This window comes from Spermophilus citellus (genome assembly GCF_964194105.1).
Source record: "Spermophilus citellus genome assembly, chromosome: 4".
NCBI classification, from domain to species: domain Eukaryota; kingdom Metazoa; phylum Chordata; class Mammalia; order Rodentia; family Sciuridae; genus Spermophilus; species Spermophilus citellus.
This window is the reverse complement of record NC_138185.1, coordinates 126,781,113-126,803,224: the sequence shown is the minus strand read 5'-3', so window position 1 is coordinate 126,803,224 and position 22,112 is coordinate 126,781,113.

Genomic DNA, 22,112 nt, shown 5'->3' with positions numbered 1-22,112 from the left:
TTCAGTCTGGGTTTCTTTTCCAAACAGATGAGTCTCTTGTAGGCATCATTTTTGGATTTTTAAAAATCCAATCTGCTAGCCTATGTCTTTTGATTGGTGAGTTTAAGCCATTAACATTTAGGGTTACTATTGAGACATGGTTTGTATTTCCAGCCATATTTGTTTATTTTTGTTATTTTACTTGAATTGTTTTTCCTCGTTGATTAGTTTTTCCTTTAGTGTGCTACCTCCCTCTGCTGGTTTTCATTGTTGTTTTTTGTTTTCTCTTCATTAAATATTTTGCCAAGTATGTTTTGTAGTGCTGGTTTTCTACCTATAAATTCTTTTAACTTTTGTTTATCATGGAAAGTTTTTATTTCATCTTCAAATCTGAAGCTTAATTTTGCTAGGTACAAGATTCTTGGTTGGCACCCATGATCTTTCAGAGCTTGAAATATGTTGTTCCAGGATATTCTAGCTTTCAGGGTCTGTGTTGAAAATTCTGCTGTTATCCTAATTGGTTTATCCCTATATGTAATATAATTCCTTTCTCTTGTGGCTTTCAAAATTCTCTCCTTATTCTGTATGTTGGGTATTTTCATTATAATGTGTCTTGGTGTGAATCTGTTGTGATTTTCCACATTCGGCGTCCTGTAGGCTTCTTGGATATGGATTGCTGTTTCATTCTTCACATCTGTAAAGTGTTTTGATATGATTTCATTGAACAGTTGCTCTTTCCTTTGGTTTGGACCTCTATGCCTTCCTCTATCCCCCAAACTCTTAAATTTGGTCTTTTTATGCTATCCCATATTTCTTGGAAGTTCTGCTCATGGTTTTTTATCATTTTCACTATATTGTCTGTGTTCTTTTCAAGATGATATACTTTATCTTCATTGTCTGATGTCCTATCTTCCAAGTGGTCTACTCTATTGGTGATGCTCTGGCTTGAGTATTTAATTTGGTTTATTTTTTTTTTTTCATTTCAAGGATTTCTGTTCGTTTTTTTGTATAACCTCTATCTCCCTGTTGAGTTGATCTTTTGCTTCTTGGATTTGTTTATGTAGCTCATTGTGAAAGTGATCTTTCACTGCCTTTTGTTTGTTGTATAATGTCTTCTTTGAGATCCCAAGTCATTTTGTCATGCATATCTTGAAAACTTTATCTGTCATTTTTTCTGCATCAGCTGTCAATTCTTCTAATGATGTGTTGTCTTGAATTGTTTGTGGTACTTTCTTCCCTTGTCTTTTCATGTTGCTCACATTTCTTTTTTTCCAGTTCTAGGTGACTGATCTGTTATTGTTTTTACCCTATAGATTTGTAGTGCTCTTGTATGTTTCCAAAATCCCTCCTTTGTGGAGAAGGACAATGTTAACAGATCCTAACACCAACAGTACATCACTTATGAACAAATTATTGTTATTAAGACATTTATAGTTCATCTCAATGTCCAGAAATTTTGGATTCAATTATTATTTAAAATAGTAGTTTCCTAAAAGGTGTACAGTTTCTGGTGGTGGACAGTGAACTGGGGGTTGGGTGTAGGGCAATATCCTATGGGGAAAGATGTGAGGATATGGGGTTAATATATCTCAGGATATTTGAAGGAGAACACTAATGAAGAGGGTTAGAAGCAGGGGAATGGACAGGAGGTAATTTAGGGTAGACAAGTACATGGGAGGACAGTAGACTACATGAAAACAGATACACATATGTATTTAGAAAATTGCAGGATGTTAAAATAGTAAAATTTGGAGGGTGCAAGAAGAAGAAAGAAGAAAAAAGGTAAAAAAAAAAAGAAAAAAGACAAGAAAGAGAAAAAAAGAAAAAAAGAATAAAAAATACAGGGGGGGGCCTTATGAAATTTGCCTATATTATATTATTCATGTGACTCAGTTCTCATAGTTCTAATTCATGTAAAGTTCTTGGTTTCGCATATGTTGGGGGTTGTGAGGGCCAGAGGATAGAAGGGTAGAGGAGGAAGAGTAAGGATAAGATGGAAAAACAACAACAACAAAACTCTTAGAATTCTGTTTTCTTTCTGCTTCTCTTCTCTTCCAGTAGGTGGAGTTGTCTTAACCAGGGTGAGAAGACTTGAGCCCCCCTGTATCATCTCACTCTCCTGCCTGGAGCTTCCTAATCCTGGTCTCTCTGATTTGCTTCAGGTTTTTCACACTTTCGTCACTAGACCCCCTCCTCTCCTTGCTTATCAGGTCCCAACTTCAGGACCTCTCACCCTTGTTGCATTGTGCTCCCAATTCCCTTTCAGCTGAGAGCAGTTTTGTGTTGGGGAGTCACTGTGCCGAGTAATCGCAGCTGGGGTGGGGGGAGGGGGAAGAAGTTCGAAACCAGGAACCTGTTCAAAGGGAGGTCCACACTGATAGCCGCGCCCACCAAAAAATGGTGAGAGAGGTTTTCCAAGATGCAATTGGTCTGTTTCCAGCGCTGGGGTGTCTGGTGAGTTGGGGGAAGCTGGGATGGCTTTGTGCTGTGGCTAGATTGCAGCTGTGTGGCCTTCATGGGAAAGAACCTCAGCTGATTAGGTGACTCTGGTATGCTGCTTGAGAGCCATGTGCACTCTAGAACTGTGGGCTTTGGGTCGGGAATCTGGAGTCTTACTGGAACACAGAGGCTCTGATTTCTGCACAGGTGACTGCAGCTCTGATGGTTTCTGTGAAAATCCGCTGTATAGGGGTCCTGTCGCACGCTCTGAGATGTTGTATTCCGTCTAAGTGAGACCTTGTGAAGACGCTGCCTGACTTTTCTTGGTTTAATTCCACAGAGCATCCAGAAACAGGATCTCCTCTATTCCGCCATCTTGGATCCCTATATCTCCTATACTTAAGTTAGAGGTTGCTCTTCCATGTTCTCTCTTGATCTTTCTCTATGGGCTTTGCTGGTGCAGCAGAGCCAATGCCATGTGTTCATACAGGAAGACTGCATGTCACACATCTCTTGCTTTGAATGAGGTCATGTGACTTCCTTCTTCATGATAGAAATTGGGTGGTTATGTTGGGCAACATTGCCAAGCCTGACCTCTGAAACTCCATTAGATCCCTCCCACTCCACCACTTCCTGAATCCCCAGCATCCAACAGAGAGTCTGAGGCCTTGAGGACAAAATAGCCTGGATCTCTGACTACCGTGTGAAGCTGAAGCCTTCTTCCCAACACTCTTGACTGATCTGCACTGACTGGGCTTGAAATAGATTTAATCTATTTTTATGTGAAGAAATTGAGATTTGGGGATGATTATAGGAGCTACCATTGCCTGTCCTGATTAATAATGCAGCTGACATGCAATCCAGGCATATAGGGTAGCAAATGTGATCTACACAGACCTCTGATTTTCCATGAAACCTGCTGGATCTAGATGTGGTAAGAGTAAGCATTCTCCAAGTAGTGGCAATCATCTGCATGTGGCCCTGCAAAGGGTGTTTGTCTTATTAGCTCAGATTCTGACTTAGGGGAGAGGTCCAAAGGAAGATTTTTCAAATGTCTGTGTAGTGACATAAATATTTTTCAGATAAGACAATGTTAACAACAAAGAAACAAAAATACTTACCTAAGGCTTTTTCTCTTGTTCACCATTCTGCTCTGATTTTTCCAGATTAGATTTTTTTTCTTTCCAAACTGTTTATGATGCTGAAAAATTCTCTATGGCTTCCCTGGATAGCTCCAATATCTAAAGATGTCCCTCACCTCTGGATTTATTACTGGGCTACTCTGAGTGGGGTCAAAGGGCATCCCAAGCCCCATATTCTGAGCCTCCTCCTTTCCTTATGTGCTCCATAACTCTCCTTTGCCATTTATTGACATTTGAGACACTTGATCTATGACTGCCTTTCTCTCCCTCCCCCCTGTATCCATGCCTGGGTTTCTAGGGACAGCAGGAATGTATTATTTCAAGAGTGAGGACAGAGCCAACTTATTTAGGCTCTGTGAGTGAATTACTGGATAGAATTTTGCATAAGTTGACATTATATTTAAGACTAAAGGTTCAACATGGCACTAAACACATTTTTAAGATTCTAGATCTAGTAACTTAAGACTAGAATCAGGAATGAATTAAGATTCATGTTGTGCTTCTCTAATTTCTTGGCTTGCCTTTTCATCATCTCACTGGTCCTGGGAGTTAGGGGTATCTCTATGTTATGAGGTTGCACAACCATGATCCAGGTAGAATTGGAAATGGGGCTGGGATATTCTGGCTCTTTCCCTCGCACTATATCAAACTGTCCTTTATAAAGAACTACTCAAAATGTGTGTCATTTATGTGGAGCATAAATTAGGAAATGTTTTGAAAAGAAGACTGGTTTTGAAATTTCTGTTTCGTAGAAAATCAACTTGGCCTTATTGCCAGGAGTACCTATGGGCTCACACTTGGGTGGCTTCTTGAGGGATGTTGGCCTTATTCATCAAAGGTCATAGTCTGGGTCAGCTATGTGTTGGACCAGAAGGGGCTGTAGGGATTTAAGGGCTATGAAGGCTTTGATTTCTTTATTCTCTTTCTAAATCAACCTTTAATTTTACAAAATGACTTAGAATATTGACTTCAAAAATCATCAGTTCCTGGGCATTAGGGAACTGCAAGATATTAGTAATAGAGTAACTTAGTTCTATGGTTGCCAAATTCTGATTTTTGGGGGATGCCTGTCCAAGATGGATTTTCTACCTATGCAGAATAAATGAGAAAAAGAGGACAATAGTGTGTTTTCTTAATATAGTTATTTGATTTCAATTTAAAGGCCTCCCCTTTGTTACAAGATCATATTTTTTTTTCTCCTTTTGGTGGTAAAATTGAGGTGAGGATAGATCTTATTTTTAAACTCTTGATTGGCAAAATAAAAATTACACTCTCAATATAATTAAGGATGACTACAGAGTGTAATATACATAACCCTGGTCCATGCATCAAAAGTTGGGAAACTACTAGCTTAGCAGATTTTTCCAGATGTAGTAACCTCTGTCGTTTGGTGGTGGGGGGATGGTTCTTTTGATATGTTGTTTGTCTTGGGCAATCTGTCTTTATTTTATCTGAGCAAAATAAAAATTTTATCTTCACCTTCATATCAATCAATTCATGTGTGGAGGAGCTTTGATTTCCTTTGGCTATAGGCACTTAAAACCTCTCCCCCTTTCCCTCTTTCTCTTTTTCTTCCCTCTATCTTTCTCTTTGTGTCGGTTTTAGGAGACCGGAATTGGTCTTAAAAGGACATGTGATAGGAAGCGACTTAGGGCAGTTATGGTTTGGTGACACAAAAGAATTAATAGATTTGCTTGCTGTCAGCTAAAATTGATATTGGATCAATTTTATTTTTATACTTAATGTAATATTTTTAGTAAAGTAATTAATAAATTATTATGGGGCAAGATAGCAGGGTTTACAATGCTACCTTCATAGATACCCTTTATTAATAAGTTATATCAGGTATGTCAAGAGTAAAAATGATATTTATTTCTAAATTATAAATATTTTTATTTTAATTAAAGATTTAGGACTAATTGTTAAAGGATCAGTAGAGTTCCAGTCAGGAAGGTGCTGCTAGTTCTCTGTTGATTGCTGTCAATCTGAGTAATAAAATTGAATTGGAGAGCTGGATCTACAATTATGCACTGTTGTTAAAAAAAGTATCACTAACACACATTTCCTTAAAGCTCACTATGGTCTTTCTCTGACATACAGGCACAATTGGGAGCATTTTGGTCTTTATTTATTGGGGCTGCATAATCTAATTATCTCTCATTAGTCCACAGCTGATTATTTCATTTATCTTTGTAAATGTGACAACAAAAGGCTCACTTTAATTAAGCAGATCAGCAATTAGCTCTTGTTTTATAGGAGTTTTAAACATCCCTGTACTAATAGCAGGCAGCATGATTATAATCAGAAGCCCAGGGAAGAATGGTGGCAGAGGACAGTTTGATTTAGAGCCCCATTTAAGTGAAAGCTACGGAGGCAAAGTGGCTCTCCAATGACAAAGGTCCGGAATGGGCTGGCCAAACCCAATGATAGACTTGAGTGGGCCAGGCCAAGACCTTCACACCTTCATTACCATAGAAGCAGTGACTTCATTCTTTTTTCAAAAAATTTCATTCATTTGTAATAGTAATGTTATTATCAATCACCTTATATAACCCAGGCTTTGTATCAATTATTTTAGCTATCTATTTAAAGTCTCATGATAGTTATTTGAGGTGGGTATTATTAACTTATCCCTATTTCACAGATAAACTAACTAAGGGTTAAAGAGATTAAGTCACTCGTCTGTGTTTATACAGCTAAGGATTAGAACCCTTTACCTGATTTTGTACTTTGCAAATTAGTTTCTTCTCCTCTTATAAAGTGTATAAAAATAGCTTCTGCTCCTCCATCTCCCTCCTTTCTCCTTCCTTCCTTCTTTCCTTTCCTTCTGTCTTTCACTCATTGCCTTGTGATCTGCAAGGCACCGTATCCTTCCCTGGAGATATTAAGGTGAGTGGACATAGCCAGTACTCTTGAGAAGTGTACAATGTAATGGAGACAGACACATGAACCAACCATTGCAAAGCCTGAGACAATATGAGGACAAAGCAAGATAGAAAGGGCATGATCTACCATGATTGTCATTTTGGGTCTTAATCAATACTTGCCTGGCCCCTTTCATTTTTTGCATATTATGGGTTTCTCTTTCTTTTCCTATTAAGAAACTCCTTCTAACTTCCCAGAAGTTATCTGGATTACCCACATTGGTTAGACTCTAATGTTTAATGTAAATGGGACTTGACCTTATGCAGAAGTCTGATGTGGTCTGTTATGGTTTGAATATGAGATGTTCTCCTAAAACCTCATGTGACAAGGAAGGAATATTCAGAGGTGAATGATTAGATTATGATAGCTGTAACCTAATCAGTGGATTAATCCATTTGATGGATTAATAATTTGAATGGATTACAGGGTGGTAACTATAGGCAAAGGGGGTATGGCTGAAGGAGATAGGTCACTAGGAGTGTGCCCTTGGGGATTGTATATCTTGTTCCTAGTTTATCCCTCTCTCTGCTTTCCAGCTGACGTGAGCTGAGAAGTTTTCTTCAGCCATGCCCTTCCATCACGATGCTCTACCTGACCTCAGGCTCAGAGCAATGGAGTTGGCCATCCATAGATTGAAACTCTGAAACCGTGAGTCCAAAATAAACTTTTCCTCTAAGTTGTTCTTGTCAGGTATTTTGGTCACAGCAATGACAAGCTGACTGACACAGTCTAACATATGCTAACTTGCAGTCTTTTATAGGCTTTTAAAATTATTTGGAAGAAAAATGAGGTAGAGCTGGATTTTTCAGAACAGATAAGGAAATGGGAAAATAGAAGGAGACATGGATTGAAAGAGGGGAAGCTCTACAAGCTTGGATAAAAGAGTGGAAATAATGAGATGGGAGGCTGGAGGGTGGTTTCCTGCCTTTCTTGGGGATGGGGCTGGTGAACAGCAGTACAGCTTTTCAGCTTAGTTATTACAGTGATGGCCTCTGGTCCTTTGTAAGAGCCTCACAGGGTCTGATTATGTCTCCTTGGAAACATGGGCAGTGCTGCCATCTCTATCCGATACCTGTTACTACCAACCATCTTGTCCTAAATATCATTATTTCCGTTAATAGTTTAAATTACTGAATTTTTCAGTATTGCAGAATACTTTGGACAGATGATGCAATTTTTTTTAACAATTACATAGTGAAATTGGTATTATGCTCTTCACTGTACAGATAAGAGAACTGGGGCACATACAGGTATATGTGAATACACTGTATTCACATAGGTAGTATAGGCTAGACTTGAGTCTGTGATCTTAACCGCTATGTAATATCTGTCATCCCTCTTTGGACTTTCTGACCCTCCAAGAGCAGCTGGTCTTCAGAAGTTATAAAATTTTATTTTTTTATTGTTTCTGAAAGCCTTTTTTTTTATATACTTAAAATAAGTCACACATTAAAGATCCTTACTGTAAGCAATAGAGTACCATTGATGGATCTAGACTAGGGTATGCTATGATCAAAACCATGTTTTAGGAAGTGTAGATGATGATTTAGAAAGAAATAATCCTGGAGTTAATGATGTTGATTAAGGTAGTACTGTAACAATCGAGTCACAAAAGGACAACAATGGGAATGGGGAAAAAAGGCATAGGTGTGAGAAAGATTACAAAGAATGATTGGCAGGCTTCAGGGCTCATAATCATAGGACAGAAAGATAAAGGATAAGAAAAAGGTTACTGTCTTTTTCATTTGCATGACTAATAGAAATACAGAGGTCACATGCAGTTGAGTAGATAAACTACAGAAATTGACGAACGTGGTCATAGCTATTTGGTGACTAAAAATGATGGATTCAATAGAGATAGAAACTAATTTAGAGGGGCTTAAAGAGACTGGATGGTACGAGGCTAGTAGAGAGCATGCAGGATGGTTGTTAGACCAGGGAAGTCATGTCTAATTTAAGGTAGAGAATGCCTGATCCTTCACTTAGCCAACTCTGCCTGAAGAAGGACCAGTTATGTGATAGCCATCCATTCTTTCCATCCTGCTCATGAGACTGGTATACAACATGATAGAAGTGGTCTGCTTTGTTTTATTTATTTCTGCATTCCTTACACCCAAAAGAGGTCCTGAATCAGAGTAGGTGCTCAGTAATTGTTGACCAACTTGAAAAACAAGTGAGACCAGGACTTCTGATCTTGACTGATCTTGGGTGTTAGGGGCATGAAGAAGGAGAGGTCAAGAGGATTACGTAGGGCATCTGGAGTGGGGAAAACCAAGAGACAACAGGTAAAGAGAGAGTTAAATTTGGGGCAGGTGAGCATTGTAAAGGGAAAACCAAACAGGAGCTAAAGTTTTGTTAAGAAAAATATTCCTGTTCTAAGGCCATATTGATTATCTGTGGTTTGGCAAATGGATGGGATAAAGCTAGAAGCAGATTCTTCTGTCTAAATGAGAGGTTTTAAGGAGTCTAAATGAGAGGTTTTATACAATGGAATATTACTCAGCATTTAAAGAGAATAAAATTATGGCATTTGCGAGTAAGTGGATAGAGGTGGAGAATATCATTCTAAGTGAAATAAGCCATTCTCAAAAACCCAGGGGCCGAATGTTTTCTCTGATAAGTAGATGCTAATCCATATTGGGAGTGGGGCACATGGGATGAGTGGAAGAACTTTGGATGGCACAAAGGGGAGAGGGGGAGGAAGCAAAGGGGTAGGAAAGACAGTGGAATGAGATGAACACATTATCCTAGGTACATATATGATGGCACGAATGGTGTGACTCTACTTCATGCACAACCAGAGAAATGCAAAATTCTGCTCCATTTGTGTACAATGAATTGAAGAGCTTTCTATTGTCATGTATAACTGAATAGAACTGGTAAATAAAAATAAATAAATGAGAGGTTTTGTGGGGAGAGAGATAGGGAAGAGAACAGAAGAAAAGAGGACAGGAGAGGAGAGGAGAAAGGAGGGGAGGGGAGGAGAGGGGAGGAGAGGAAAGGAGAGGAGACTGAGATTTGAAAGGTCTGAGAAAATAATAGGCCAATGTAACAGCCCACTCCTCTTCCCCAGGGAGGACCATGGAGAAAAGGTGGCAATGTGGTGGAGTTGAGGACAGTGGGTATTTGCCAGTGTGAAGAAGAACAGACAGTGTATTTCCTGCCACTTCAAGGAGAGTTTGGAGTAGGGTTGGGGGGGGGGACCATTATGGCATTCTCTGAGTACCCAGGGCATCTGGGCCTTTTTTGCCTAAGAAAGTCTGATGATTAAAGCAAGAAAGTTTTGATATAAGGAGGTATTCTGGAGACCTCAAGCCCTGGGTACCTCTTACCGACACAGTAGTTTTATACATTTACAGGTACAGATTTGGTGGCATCAGAGAGGAAAGGAGTCAGCGAAGTAGAAGAGATTTAATATACTAGCTGGAGAGAGGATAATTGAAGGTACAAACCATAGAATTGCAGAATGTCACATTTGGAAGAGATCCCCTACCTTGTGGACAAATACCTGTAAAATTTTCTAGAAAAATAATTGTACAGGAGCTGAGAAGGAATGGGGTCTGGAAACATGGAATGGTATTTCATTCCATTCTAGAAAGGGATAGCTGCTTCTCTGATAAAGAGTGGTGGTGAGAGGATAGGGATCCACACACATTATTCTGAAGTAGAGAGAAGGTATATTAGGTCATTTATATTAAGAAGTAACAGTTTTACTTCTTCCCTTGAAAATATTAGTTATTTCCCTATTTTGCACAGGGAGATTGAATGGCATGGGACAAGTGCAGATATTCACTTGCTCCAATTCACCTCTAATGCCTTGCCACTCACAAGAGTGGGTTTCTGGGCCACAGCTAAACCAAAGGTGCTTTCATTGTGAAATGGAAACTTGAAAGGAAAGGAAATCCTAATTGGAAACAGTTTCGAAGCACTTGAACAATGATTCTTTTTCAAAAAAGAGAAAACTCTTAGCTCTCCATGAAACAGTTCAGGTAATTTTTACTATTCCAAAAAAAAAAAAAAAAGTTAAATATATACATACATGGTAATCCTGAGTTGATTTAAAAATCTTTGTTTATATCAAAATATAAAGGTAGTACAGAGAACTGTTTGTTCTCAGAAAAAAAAAAAAAATTGGGGGCACAAAGTTAGGGTGTAAAGTCTTCCTGGAATGATGGAAGTATTTAGGTATTTGGACATTGTAAGGACAACATCTCCCAGACCAGAAGATCGTGTTGGCCTGTGATCTGGTTGAGAATAATTGGCATGGAGGGAACACGTGTCATGAGTAGGGAGAGGTGGGGCATTGAGCTGGAAGTTTAGAAGCCTGCTCCCTGCCAGGAGGTAAGTGTTCCACTTCACCCCACAACCACATGAAGCCATACAGAGATTTTAGATGAAGTTTGATATGGTTATATGTCTTGCAGGGAGGTCACATGGCTTCAAAATGGAGGAACATGTAACTCCCAGAACTCAAGCTCTCTCCTCTTCACCAAGCGGCTAGAAGGCTCTGTCCTGGCGGCCTGGCCTCCAGGGACTTGGGGACTGACCCTTTAGAAACACTGTCTGGCCTTCCTGCTTGCTTTTGTTCCTTTGGTTACTTCTCTTCAGATTAGTTTTTCAGCTTAATTGGTTTTGGCTTTGAGGCTTTTTATAAAACCAGTTATTCTCCCTATCTTGCTTAAGAAATCGTATTCCATTTGATATTTTCTGACCTTACTCTTGGGTGGAGGAATAATAGAGTATTTTACACAAGAATGAATTGTGATGTCGTAGGTGAATGTGTGGGAGCTCATAAATCAACAGTGATCCCCTGGGGACTGCTGAGGGCCTCCTGGCCCAGGCCAGTGCTCTTTAGACCTCTTTATGCTAATAAAACAGAGATTTCTCTCTGAAGGGCTCCACCTTTGCAAATGACACTCATAATAAGCTTGGAGCCGTGTTGTAGTGAAGGGCTGTTTACCTGCTGGTAATTGGTAATTTAGCCAATGTAAAGGGGCTAATGGTCCATCTTCTCCATATGGAGAATTAAGAAGTCAATTTTTTTTTCAAACAAACTGCATTTGTCTATGGAAGGCACTGGAGGGAGATAAGGACAGGTAGTATGTTTTCCAAGGTTATCCTGGCTGAAAATACAGATGTGTCCATAACTTATGGAAGGAACAGAATTCACACATCTGTGTGGTGTGAAGATGTTTGGAACTATTCCAGATTTCTATGTGAATTACTTGAGTTTCTGTGAAGAGCCTTTATTATTTATTTATCTAGCTATCTTGGTAAATTGGATAGGGGGCAATTTATCAAAATGGCAAAGAATAGATTATCTTGATTTCTGGTTATAGTAATTATGGCATGGAGCAATAAATGCTAGTGGAAGAGTAGTATGATTATTGAAAACTTACTTATTTTAGTCTACTAGGGTTAATGTGAATTTTTTTGAGGGTCTGCATGTGGGAAGAGAAATGAAATAAAATAATGTTATTTTTCTGAACCATTGATCAGAATTAGGGATTTAAAAAAGTGATGACATGTCCACTCAATGAAGAACTATAGAGGCATTAAGATAATTATGAAATTATATTGAATAAGGAAAATGTGTTTGACAAAACAGGGCAAAAATTGTGTGTTTTCTGATGAGATGTATGTAAAATAATTGTATAAATGAACAAATGTTGGGGATCAATTTGCAAATATGAAAATACTTGAGAGAATGTGGGTTTGTCAATCTATAGAAAAGTGCAAAGAGTCATTTGTATCAGATTCATTTTGGCCAATGGGACTCAATGTGTGTGTTAATTTATTTTACTACTAATAATAACAACCAGATGTCTAGTCAGACAATCTTGGACTTACTTCATTCTAACAGTAGGATTCATATAGGCCAGTATAATCACAGACTGCCAGAATAGTGTTTTGAGAGTGCTGAAAAGGGAGCATTTCCTTCTGCCCGGGCTTCATATAACATAATGCAAGGGACAGAAATTACATGTGGTGTGATGAGCTGGGTCAGGTGGTGATGAAGCTGAAGATTTTTCACATGCAAGAAGATTGCTACTGAAGGCCTGGGCTAGGAAAGTCCCAAGTCTGAAAATGCATGGAGAAGATATGATACTTGGATGAGCACAAAAGAGATGTTTTTAAGGGGTAAATCAAAGGCAGATTATGGATAGCCTTGAATGTCTTACTGAGTACTGTACAATCCCCCTTGCTCCCCTTCCCTGCTTTAGAAAATATCTGTGCTATCTCTCAAAATGCCAATTATTTGCTATGTATATAGTGTTGTTTTATGTCTGAGTTTTAAAATTAATTCAATGATATTAAGCTATACATTTTGTTATAATTCCTGTTTATTTTTCCATTTTTGTTTTGGAGATCTATGGCTTTTTTTTTTTTTTGCAAACCTTGTATATTTCTTCTGCAGAGAAATACATCCTATGTATATTTTCCCCTTTCCTTCTCCATTCTTTAGTGATGGGCAACCAGGTGGCACAGCACTGAGATGAGTATCTTTGAGAGCATACAGACGGAGGGAAAGATTGAAAGCCACAGATATAATTTTAAATTTCCCTGTAGCCACAGAATGCTACTTTGACATGTTATATACATAATGTGTATATAACATGTCAAAGTATACTCTATTGCCATTTATATCTAAAATGTACGAAAAATTCCAATAAAAAGAAAGTAAAAAGAATAAAGTGAGAGTAATTTTACTAATATACTTTTTTTTTAACCCAATATACCTAAAATATTATGACAATAAGTAATTGATCTAAAACAATAGTAATGAGATACTTCCACATTAATTTTTCTGAACTGGGTCTTCCATGTGCTTTTTTGCTTACAGAATGCCTCAATCCACACTAGTCACATGTTAAGTGCTCCATAGTCCCTGGTGGCTATTGGCTCCTATATTGGAGAGTGCAGATCTGGAACATGGACTTCTCTTCTGCCATGTTTAGTGTTGTCTTTATACTGTTTAGTGCTGCTTCTAGGCTGTTCTTCTAATGGTTACTTGACAAAACTTTTACAAAAACTTTTTTAAAAAAAATAAATGAATGCTTTTCTCCCAATTGTGCCGGCACCAGTTAATATTCCCACCAGAAGTGTATGAGGTTTTTTATTCCCTATCTTCTAATTTTTTCAGTCTAATTGCCATAAATAAATAATATATTTGTTTTGATTTATATTTATCTGATTATTTGTGAGACACAGCGTCTTTTCATAAAGCAAACATATATATTACCTGTTTTTTCTATAGCATTCCTTATCTATTTTGGGGGCAAGTCTTACTTGTTTTTGTTTGTTGTTTACTCCAGATATTACATCTGCATTGGTTATGAACCTTTAAGATACTTCAATCACTCATCTGTTAGATATGTCTATGTTGTGAAAAATAATCTCAACTTCACTGTAGGCCAATTCTTCTGTAGCAATTCTTCTGTAGCAATTCTTCTGTTCATGGTTGTTCTTTTTTTTGTTTTGTTTTGTTTTGTTTTTTAATATTCCCAACATTTCCTTATACTAACTTAATTTTGCATTCATCCTTTAGGTACCTACTCCATATGGAGTTTATTTTTGTGTGAATGTTAAAGTAGGAAACCAACTTTTGTATTTTTCTATAAGGTGAGCCAGTTATTCCAATTCTTTTTACTAAATAGTTCATCTGTTCCCTACTGATTTTATGCCATTTCTAACATACAACGAGTTTCCATATAGATAAAGCTCAATTTCTGATCTCTCCATCATTTTAAGACAATTTTATTTATCTTCTTGCAACAACACTAACAAAATACTAATAGCATCTAGTTGCTCTAATACCTGAAGTATAGTGTTCTATCTCTTGCCTCTCTGTTTTTTTCCAGACATTTATTAGCTAGTTGAAGACCTTGTTTTTCCATGTCAATTTCATGTACATTTTTTCATTTTTGTCTCTACCCTACCCCCTTTCTGAATTATGAATGGGATTATATTAAATTTATAAATGAATGTAGAGAAATTCATACTTTTATAATGTGTCACTATCTCATTCATTGATAGAGTAATATTTCCCCCTTTTCAGATTTTCTTTTAACATAAAGATTGTAAATTCTTGAGTAGGTTAATTTCTAGATTCATTACTGCATTGATTGCTTTGGTAGCTCATTTTTTTTCTATTTTCTAAGTATTTATTGATGAAGTAGAGGGAAGATTTTGATTTTTGTATATTAATCTTACATCCAGAAACTTGGATCAACTGTCTGATTAATTCTAATAGATAGTTTATTCGTTTAAATGTAAATAATCATATCTATAAATGACATAAAAATTGCCTATTTCCTTTAAGACTTGCATCACTTACTTTTTTTCTCTTTTACTAGATTGCCTGGGAACCAACAATACTAGATTGGGCTGTAATTATTATCTAATGTCCTCTTTCTGGACTTCAAAATGCATTTAATATTTTTCAGTTTTTTATGGCTTATTATTGCTATTGCTGTGGGGTTTCAAATGGCCTGTATCAGATTAAGGGGATGATTTCCTCTCCTCTAGTTTAGTTTTTGTTTTAAATCATAAGTAGTTTTTCTGCTTCTACAAGATGTTCACATGATTTTTTTCTTTTGGCTCATTAATGTAATAAACTGATATTGAATTCAGAAGGAATAAATTATATTTAATTATGATATGTTAGAAGTAATATATTTTTAGTTTTATTTAACTAAATTTTATTCAAGTTTTGATGTCTATTTCTGTAAGTGAAACTGATGCATATTCTTCCCCACCCCCGCCCCACTTTATAGCTTTTTCTTGGTTATGGAATAAAGGAATTATTAGATTCATAAAATGAATTGGGCAAATTACTTTTTTATTTGCCATCCAATTGTGTAAAATAAAGATGATTTACTTTGCTACAACATACTTTAAGAATCATCTATCAGGCGTTTTTAGTGGGGAGAGAAAAGGGTAAATGGCAGATTCTAATGACTGATCTTATGTTCTTTATTGGCATTTCCAAGTGTTCATATTTTTCTATTCTAATGTTGGTATTTTATAATTTTATGAAATTATCTCCCTTATATCCAGGTTTTCAAACTTTCTAGTATATGCATTTGTTAGTTCTTTTATTTCTTTTTTTCTTATGAATTTTATTGTTCTCTTTCTTTTGTTTTCTAGCAGTTTGTCTTTCCATCTTCTCTAATAAACCATTTTAATGATTTATTAATCACCTTTACTAATTTCTGGGTTTTTATTTAATTTTTTTTATCTTTCCTATTACTTTCTTTCTGAGTTCATTTTGCTGCTACTTTTCTAGATTTTAAGTGATTTTAATTTATTTTCATTTCTTCTACAAAAATATAATCAAGACTGTAACTCTTCTCTTATCATTGTTTTAACTGCAAAGCAATACATTTGGATATTAATGCTTTTGAGTAACTCATAATTTCTCTTATAATTTCCTCTTTATCCTGTGGAGTATTTAAAACAAAAGTATTTAGATATTTAGACTTAAATATTTTAGATTATGATTTTGTTACACATGTAGACAAAGAACACATTGTATATGATGCCAGTCATTAAAATTTATTGAAGTTTTCTTTGTGATTTACTATATGATTAATTTTTGTGGTATCTTATATATGCTTTTCATAAGAATTATTTCTATGCTTCTTGGCTATAAAGTTCATATATTTAGGTCAAATTTATTAATTTGTTAATTTGGATTTTTCAGTTCTGGAGAGGAGCTGATTTCACATTTCTTCTGATAATTCTAACAGTTGTTATTTTGATGCTATGTTAATGAGTATTGCTCTAGGCTGAGTATCTGGTACCTCCCCACCACAATCATATGTTGAAATCCTAACCCCCAAGGTGATGGTATTTGGAGGTGGTTCTTTTAGGATGTGCCTATGTTATGAGGGCAAATCACTTCTGGACAGGATTAGTGCCTCTACAGAAGAGGTCCCTTGCCCATTCCACCATGGGAGGACCCAGCAAAAAGATGATCATTTATGCACCAGGTTGATGACATTGCAATCAGCTACATCTACGGCTTCCTTCCTCCAGGATTGTATAGGCCCCACTGATTGAGACAAGCACATTTTTACTCATGATATATATTTTCATTTTATTATTTCTTTACTATAAAATGATGCTGTTTCTTATGGTGCTTTTTCATTATCCATTTTGACTTTCTTTTGATTTATATTTTCTTATCTTTTTAAAACTTTATTTTCTATTTTCTTTGCCATTTATGTTTTAAAATGCTGTTTGTGGACAATATCTTAAAAATTCAATCTAAGAGATTTTTGACTACTGAGTGCAACTCATTTACATTTATGGTAACCACTGGTTTCTATTTTGGCCAAGTGGTTTCATGTTTTCTATTTGCTATGCTTTCCTTCATTTCATTTTGTTTTTATTTTGTTTAACCTCCCTACGCATACCCATTGCTTGTCATCCAGTGGATCAGTTGAATTTTATTTTGCTGGTTTGAGTTATGCTGCCAAACCATATTCTGACTTCTGCTTTCTATCTTAGCAAGTACTTGTTTATACTAAAAATTCAAATTGATTATATTCTGTTTTTTGGCTTCATGTTTCTGATAGTTTTTATAAACTCCCTGAGATTTTTTCATAATGCATATTTTAATCTCTCAATTTGCTTCCCTTAGTTTTGTTTCCTCTGATAAAAGTTCATGCATGGGTCGCTTCTCAGATTCTTATCACTTGTCCATTTTAGCTCATTTTTATCATCTCAGGATGTCAGTTAACTTGAATGGTAATGTACTCCTGTGAAGGGCATAATAATCTAGGCCTTAACCAAGTCTTCTTAGATGGGTTTAGGGGATCATGGTTGTGTCTTAGGGAGAAGAGCCTTAAGTGTTCCAATACAGGTGTAGCCCCTTCCTGTGTCTTCCCCAGGTATTGCTCTTATCTACCAGTGGACCTCTGTGAATAAATGAGGTGGAAAAATAGAGGAAGGAAACTCCCCTGCTTCTCTAGATGATGCAGCTACTTTATCATCAGGGCCCTGAGAGAATAAGTAGCAATTGCTGTAGTCCAGTGAGTGCATTCATGCTCATTCAGGTCTGGTTTTTGTTGCATTTTTGGGGGGTGGGTATGGAATGCAACTCTCTATGTTGCTGCACTCTTCTTTTCATGTCCTGGATTTGCCCAAAGTGAAATAATGGGACAGGAGCAAAGTAAGATAGAACAAAAATGGGATATCAGGGCAGTAGTGTCAGGAAAGCCATGTTCTAGCTTTTACAACCAAGAGCTAGTTTTTCACTTCATATCAATAGAGGAGGATTTCTACAGCAATTAGTCTTAGAAGATGCTACGGATATAATGATCTGTGTTCCCTATATTTTTTTTCCTTCCTGTCACCCCAAGATTCACAATGCATATCAGCATTAGTAATTCCTAGAGGATCAAACTTGCTGCATTTTTGTTTAACCCAGAGTATTTGAACTCACGATCCTGTCACTGAGGAAAGCATATTATATATGGGGCAACTATTGAGTTCTGTGAAAGGTGATCTAAATGAACTATATTGTTCCTATTGGTTATTCCCTATTACTTTCCTCAGGCTTATTCAGTGTTCTTTTGCCATGTCCTTTCTTCTTTCAATATTCCAGTTCTTTAGGTAAGCTGCAGCTGCAGATGGGTTACTGTGTTAGCCCCAGACCCCTGCATAACTGATATTTTTAATTTGGTGAAGTTTTGAGTATCAGAAAAATTTCAAAACACAACTCAAAGAAATGCTTTGCTAAGGGTAGAATTTCAGGCACATTGGCAAGTGCTTGACAAATGTTTTTTGAACCTGTGGGGCTTTCTCATTGTCCTTCCAATAATGTCATCTATTTAGCTACTTCCTCATATGACCAGTACTATTTTGCTCTAAGTGAAGGGGCAAGAAGTTAGCAGCCTCCAGTTACTGATTCTTTCTTTGAACTGCTTAATGGACATAAAAGCTCAACTTTACAAGAGAAACAGTTGTTATTTCCTCGCTGGATAATGATTTCTTTATCCAAAATGTCCCCTTTGTATCTTTATGACAATAAAATGGGGAAAATGGATTTTTCAAAAAAAGTAATTACACAATTGAAGATGTGATAAATCCACTTAATAGGCAAGAGTTATTTGCTTTTGGCTGCCTTCATGGCCCAAATTCACCAAGTAATTCATAACTCATTCACTGGAATTTGGCTTTATTTCCTAACATGGAACTTTTAATGAGACAAACTTAAATCCAGCAGTATGACTTTTCTGGGAAAGTCAGCCACACAGGCTTATGAGAGATGGGGTTCTCTGATTACCTGCCTGCTGCCACAATGCAGGGAGTGAGATCCACCCTCTCTGTGAAGGACATCTCTGACCTTTGGCAAGTGGGTGAGAATGTGGGTCAAACACTCATGAGTCTGGCTATGCCAGGCATAGTGAGAGGGTCTTATTAGATGGAGAGCTTGGATTTGATACTTAGGTGAAACATTTTGTCTTTCTCATTGGTCAGCCAGACCTCCATCCAAAACAAATGTCTTAACTCTGTTGACTGTTTGCTTCTGCCTGTTTAGGTAAAAGTAAGTTGTCATTGTTATCACTACGTGATGGAGGAAAAACTTATTCTTGTCAATGGATTGTTGGGAAACAATGGGACACCAGGATAACAGATAGATGTGGGGGTCAGAGGGAATTCACCATTGAACAGGAACATGTTTCTTGCTTGAAGTTGTACAGGAACCTTTAGGGCCACCAAATCACTGATCTGTTAATATGACTCTGCCTTCCTATGTTACATATACATTTCCTATACCATATTCATTTTTCTGTTGGGGAGAATCTTTAAATGATTAGACTTGTCTGAAACTCACTGTGTTTTTTCAGAAAAATGGGGATAATAATACTGAGTGTTGTTGTAAGAACATATTTGACAACTGGTTGTGAGGGAATTTAAGACACAAACCACTTATCACAGTCTGTCACATAGTGGGCACTCAAGAAATGGGGGCGATGGATTTAATTATATTAAACTGTTATGTTTCTGAGTGTTAATGGAACTTGTTTCTTGGTTTCTCTTTTTAGTTTTTAGTTGTTTTTGTCATTTTTCTATTTTTATTAAGTTATCTCAAATCTTTGCTTTGAAAGCAGTTGGGATAGTGCAAAACATTCTTAATAGGTATAGTAGAATAATACTTGGCAAACTATATTGAACTTCTGTTTTTTATTCTCAATACTTCCTTTTATTCTGTGACCCTGCTCTTACCCAAACGCAGCCAGAGCATTCTAGGGCTTATTGCTTCAGGGAAGGGATGATGCAGTTGAATAAAAGCCAAATTCTTGTTTTTGAGTTTCAAATGCTGAGATCCTGGCATAAATAATAGATTTAGGACAGTAAGTAATCAGTCAGTGCCCATGTGTCCCAGATGAGAGGAAATGAAGGTTCTCTGGCAGTGAGAGGAGCCAGAGTGGAGTTGGGCTGCTGGGGGACCCTTGGGAAGGGCTAGTATCCTGCTGTTTCCGCCTGGCTCTGCAGGGGAAGGGGAGGCTAGGCAAATGGATCCAAGAGTACATTTGCACAGTGCCTTCCTTCTTGGGCATGTTTGAGAAGGCTGTGAGGTTTGCATACCTGGCTGGGTAGCCAGTATGGTATGGTGATTGCAGAATAGGAACAACCCTCTCCAATGTCCAGGAAGATGGGACAATTTCAAGAGGCACTGTGCTCTCCAGTAGTGGCTAAGGGAGCAGCACAATGTTTTCCTACGTGACTGACAGAACTAGTGAATCTAAACAGGCCCTTGTGGCTAGAGTAAGGTGAACACAGTTGCATCTGTATAACTTACACCTGACTCTAAACAGACCCAACAGGGTGAATGCCTCTAAGAGCAGATGTCAGTTGAGGGTATTCACATGTATCAGCTTGAGGAACAGCTTGCTGTAGTGCCACGAGAGGATCCTAATTGTTGTAGATCAAACATGGCACTCCTATTCTCCATCCTAGTCATTGGTTTAGAACCTAAAATAAACTCAACTCAGGAATGACATTCCACGTAGTAACTATTATTCGTCTGAAGGTGGGCATACAAACTAAGATAGCTCAAAAAAAGTAAAGAAAAAGTTTTATGTTCCAGGAATGAGAAAGGCTTCTGTCTTTCCCTTGGATAGACCCAAGGAAGCAGACTGCTGCTGGTGGCCATCCCAAGTCCATGAATCAAGTTTTCCCAGGGAAGAAACTGAAGTTGATAGACTTGCTGTCAAGAAGAACTGGATTCCTTTCATCTGCCTGACCTGTTATCAAGGTAATTTTTTTTTTCTTATTCACAACAATTTGAGCAGAACTTCCTATTTCTTATAACTATAATGCCCCTGTTCTGCTAGTTGTAGCTGTAACAACTCTATTACCTTACTACATAGTTTCAGAAGATGCCTATTGTAGTGATGAAACTTAATTTTATCTTGTAGATGATAAGGTGATTTAACTACTCTTATTGGCTCTTGATTACAATATTCTCTTACTTACAGAACCTATGAAAGAGAATCCTTATAGCAAAGAATTACTTTACCATAAAAATGTGAGAAAACAAATGGAATATTTTATTTCTAAATTCATGTCTATATACTCAGTTGTTTCTTTAACTGGTGCTGATCATAATCCTAAAAGACATAATCCCAAATGCCATAATCCCAAATTTGAAATCCCAAAAGATCAAAATTGTCAATTGTCTAAAATCCCCCAAATTCCAATCCCAATTGATTAAAAATCTGGAGGGGAGGGGGGATAGGAAGGGCAGCAGAATACAATAGACACTAGTATTACTGTATGTATATATGTGGCCATATAACCAATGTGATCCTGCAACCTGGAAAAACGAGAACTCATACCCCATTTGAATCAAATGTATGATATGATATGACAAGATCATTATATTGTCATGAGCAACCAATAAAAAAAATATCCGAATGTAGAAATCCTTAAAGTCAAAATACTGAAAAGCACAATCTCCATTGAAAGAAAAGACTACATAGGGAGGTAGAAAGCTGAATTCTGGGGAAGGGATTAGTATGTGTTCAGTTGTATGTGATATACTTGTGTCATATTAAGTAGAACAGATATCAGGAAACCTGATAAGGCATTATTTTGGTGTCTCAAGAGACACCAGAGATTAGTGTGAGTCTGAGTGGACCAGATGGGGATGATGTAGCCTAGTATGAGGCCAGGAGAGAACAAACGCAGAAGCTGAATTGGCCTCTCTTGAGAGCCTCTCTCTACCACCAAGGACACCAGAACTCCAGGCTCTTCAGCCTCTGGACTCCAGGGCTTATATTCACTGCCCCTACCACCCACTCCACATCCTCAGATTTTGGCCTCAGACTGAACGTTACACCCTTGACGTCTGTCTTCGAGGCCTTTGAACTCAGACCAAGGCACTTTACCAACATCCTAGGGACTCCAGCTTGCAGGTGGACTTTTATTTTGGTTAATTTCATCAAAAGACTTGGATTTTTCATCTCAGTATTTCAGATGACTGCACTTACAAAGCTTGGTGAACACAATATATATATTTCATTTTGTGACGTATTTTTTATGAAATCCATGTGGCTGCCATTAGTATACCTGAGTGTTTATACTTGTAAAAAATATATATGTATGTTG